A 4,917-nucleotide genomic window follows, 5' to 3' on the forward strand; every position below is an offset into this window, starting at 1 on the left:
TGAAAGGTTTGAAATCTGTTTAAAATGGGCTAAAATGAACTTGTATAGCAACTTCGGTTAATCATTTTCGTAAAGCGAGGACGGATACGAAGTAGTTGCTATAGGGGCCCATTGTGCAGTCGCGTAGGCGCGGGCTTGGACTCGGGGCGTGACAGAATGGTATCAGAGACGGCCACCAGCCGCTGACCACGAGAAATAAGTGCTATGCGGGGAAAAGTGCTACGTACGTGGGAGCCACCTCTTGAACCTGCGGAAAAAAGTGCTACAAGACGAGAGCCACCTCTTGAACCGGTAGGAATCATCTCTAGATTCTCGGTGCTGGTGGATCGTGCGGTCAGGCCGCGATGAGGACGTCGCGTTCTGAAGGAGGGGTGATTGTGAGACCCCTCAATGGACTTCTATAACAAATTGAGTTAATCATTTTCGTAAATTAAGGACGGATACAAAGTAGTTGCTATAGTGGCCCATTGTACAGTCGCGTAGGCGCGGGCCTGGACTCGAGACGTGACATGTATTGTCTCTATCATGATTTGGAGTACCTTTGTAAAATTCACTGAGTAATTTACTTTTAAATTGTAATTTTCAATCGATAGAGAATATAGATATAAATTTATTTTTTCCGATCCACCTTTTTTTGTTTGAAGGTAAAACGAGCAATATTATTATCCCATATTCAAATCGTTCAGTACAAGCTCCACCAACGAAGAAATTTTTTTTTCTTGATCCCAAACAATCGGAGAAGAGAAAGAAATAGCAAAAAAAAATCCATAGAATGCGCCACCACATTCGCCGATCGCCGTATATGAGTTAACTTGGTTCCCGAACACTGATCCAGTATATCTCAAACTTCTCCTGCCAAGGACCCAGTGTAACTCAAGTCCATCTTTGAACTAGTGATTGCTTGCACCGCTAAAAGTGAATCTGAAGATGTTTGATGTATTTGTAGTCCTCTGAATTGGGCTAATCTCAAGCCCTCTTTTATCGCCTTTAATTCCGCATAAACAACAGAAGGTGGCTTTTCAATTCTCCATCAAAAAGAAAGAATCGGCTGCCCATAACCCCCCAAAAAAAAAAAATGAATTGGTTGTATGATTAACTGCCGCATCAACATCCATTCTCAATCGATGAAGGGGAGGATCGGCCCATCTCGTCGGTGTCGGAGGACACAAGGTGGGTGAGGAAATCTGAGTTCATCGTCTCACATTCTGAAATTATTGAAGCAATGAGACACTACAAAAACATTTCATCTTAATTTAATAAAAAAAATCTCATAAAAACTTATTTTAGTCCATTTTATTTATTTATCTATAAATAATATGAAATCATATCTGGAAGTTTCACAAAAATATAATGTTTTGAGATTTTTTAGTGTTTAATATTAAACATATTTTATATGAAAATAATTTAAAGATATAAATACATTACATGTCATATATAATATATGCATATCATGCTACATACGTAAAACGTGTACCTCAACTACTAGTTTTTATAAGATGTTTTAAAAGTTGTTTCAAGAATAAGAGAATGTTTGTCTAAACTTATTAAAAACAACTTATAAGTTCTAGGAGTTTTATAAGTTGTTTTAGGAGTTTATAAGTTGTCAGGTCTTATTTTAAAAATAAGCTTTTAAATTTTTTGGGTGAACTTATTTTAAACAACTTAAAGATATTGATGTGTTTGGTATTAGAAGACATTTTTATTGTCAAAATTACCAAAAAAAGTATAATAATATGAAAGTAATGTAAATATTAATATATATACAAAAATAGTTTTAAATTTATCATAAATATTAAACATTTATTTAAAAAATAAAAAAATATTTATAACCTTAATTTAGAAAAAAATTTGATAAATTATGTACAAAAAAATTGACAGAGGGTATGGTGGGAATTTAATAAAACATATAAGTATAATATGATGAAATAAAATATCAAAATAAGATCATTTTTAAAAAATTAAGGATGACCTTAATTTTTTAAAAACAAATTATAAACTATCAAATAGCTTATTTTTACAGCTTATAAGTTGTTAGGGGCCCAACATTTAATTCGCGAATGTGACGATGGTATTGCAGATAAGTCAAAATCTGCATTCGGTGTGTGGATGAGAGCCCCGTCACATATTGGAAGTAATAGGAGGTATAATATGAATGGCTCTAGGGCGGAACATACACAGAGTGATGCGGTTTCTGATACTGAACTTGAAGGCCAAGCAAATTCGAATATGCAATTGGTGGTGGCTAAGAATCATTCGGGCAACAACAGTGAGGATACTATGCAAAAGGGTAATCAGGGCTTTTTGACGAATATGATCGACGAGTCACCCCCGATTAATGGAAATTCGATACATTTGGTGATCATAAACACACTAAATATTCCCGAGGTGGTACAGAACACTCTTAGGGACTCAAGAAAACTGGAAATGTGGAAGGGTAAGATGGGTAAAGGGGGTTAATCAAGTGAAAATTGCAAAAATGTCAAAGACAAGCACTGGAAACGGAGGGCTAGAGATAAGGGAAGAAGTATGGATGGGACGAGTGATTCATATTCGCATGCGGGAAACAAAAGAGCTTTACTGGTGGAAAAGGAGGATATGCTCCATGAGGTATCCAGCCCCTCTAAAAAAAACCTAAAACAAATCATATTAATATGGGTACTATGGATGTAGCGACGACGGTTGCTCTGCAACCCGGTCGATCCCAATGAATATTATAGTTTGGAATGTTCGGGGGCTTGAGAACAACCGAGCATTTCGAGAACTTGGGTGCTGTAGTAGCCCGGTTCCATTTTACAAGATTAAATGATTTTAAACATGTTAGAAAATGACATATAATTTTAAAAATATCAAAACATGTTCAAGGAGTCCTTATTTGGTGAAAATAAGTGGAAAATCAGACCTGAAACGTCCGAAAATGATAGAGTAGGTTCTGGGGGGGTCCAAAATGAGTTCGGAAGAACCAAAACAGTTCGGAGCATGCAGACCAGTTCGGGCCATCTGAACTCAGCAGGGTCCAGGTGTCTAAAGTGGCTCGGACAAGTGGCAGTTCGGACCATTCGAACCCAGTTCGGACCGTCCGAACTCACCACCAGATTGAGGTATCAAAATGCATTCTACACGTGGAAATAATGCCCGGATCGGAGCCTCCGAACCTAGTTCGGACCATCCAAACCCAGACCTATAAAAAGGGGTTCGATGCTCTCATTTTGAATGTCAAATTTTCTCTCCTCTCTTGGTAATGGCTCTATTTTAAGGGCTTCGGAACTCTTTTTTTAAGAGTTGGAGTAGGAAAGTATATTTTTAGCGGACAGTGTCTGTGAGACCTCGTTTCTAATCCACTAATATCAGAGAAGCAAGCGATATGTAAACAAGAAACCAATAATATATATTTTTTAAAAGGAGGCTCGCGCGCCCGCGCTGACATCAGCGCGCCCGCGCCTAAGGCAGCGCGCCCGCGCTTATGCTGCGCAAAGACTAGCGCGCCCGCGCTCATACCTCGCAAGGAGGCCGCGCGCCCGCGCCAACAAACGCGCGCCCGCGCCGTCCCCTCGCCCAGAAAAGTGAAGGCACTGAAATTTACTCAATCAAAACCTAAACACTTGCATTAAGAGTATTTGACATGCCAAAACAATACAAGAAAGGTTTAGGGAAGAGAAACATTCAATACGGTAGTACCTACATCGATTCTTGCTTACAAAACAATTACGAGAAGTTCAAATGACTAAACATGTTCGCAAAACATAACTAGGTTGACATGATGATTCGACTTCTAAACGAGTCTCACTTCTATCTCTTGCTCTGGACGCTAACCAGGTCTATGCTGACTTGATCCTGCCCTTCCTGTTGCCAAGTACACATACAAAACAAAGCATCAGCCGGATAACCGGTGAGAATGATAATCCCAGTAAAAGCAACATATCAAGTAATACAACAATAAACATGCTTCCAAGACAACAACACAATCAATAACAACGTAATGAAATGCATGTCTTTAAACCGGGATATCAAGTCTGATAAACAAAGGATTGCTGCTGTGCTTTTGGGATCCCGAGGATGAGATCATGTGACGACTCACCGACTCTCCCAATCGAGGTGGTGCCACATATCTCGCTCCTCTAGACTTTGAGCAACCATAATGAGTATGCTAGCACTAGGCGATACGACTACGACCTAGCCACTCAATCATAGTTCCCAAACGTCCAAACAAAAAGGGCGGTTCTGCCCGCTGAATCAACGTAGGCTCAAGATGAATGCAGAACAAAAACATAAACATAAGCCACATAAACAACTCAAATAACAACCCAAAATACAAGTTCCACATGCTAGAACAAGTATTGATGCAATATGTGATTTGAAAGGGAAACTCGAGAACCAACTGTCCCGAGTATGCTATCCCGCTACGATGACTGCTTTTACCTTTCAATGTCGTAGATCCAACTCCGTACAAGCTACAACAAAAGATTGTATCAACAACTATACAACCTAAACAACAAACAACGGTTCAAGGAAATCTCTTTACCATTCTTCGTCCAACTCTCGACGAACAATGCTGCTAACACAGGGCTCGACAACTCCAACAAATCTGTACGAATACATGAGTTGATCAACAACCACAATCACTCACAAGACAAGGCTTCAATCAATACAAAAAACGATTCGAAAACCCAAAACTCAAATCGACGGCATAACGGCTATAAACTGAACAAACCGGAAATGCAGACAGCAGTTCAATACTGATATAACCTCATATCAATGCCCAAAACAACAATAACAAAGCAAGCCCATCAATCTCAAAATCCAAGTTTTCAAAAATGGCTTCCAAAAATCATAACAAATCCGAACGTCGCTCTAATTCAAAACCGACAGATAATAAACGATCAGAACTCTGTCTAGAACAACATACTAGAATCTAAATCG

Source organism: Henckelia pumila, chromosome 1 (assembly GCF_033568475.1).
Source record: "Henckelia pumila isolate YLH828 chromosome 1, ASM3356847v2, whole genome shotgun sequence".
Lineage (NCBI taxonomy): Eukaryota > Viridiplantae > Streptophyta > Magnoliopsida > Lamiales > Gesneriaceae > Henckelia > Henckelia pumila.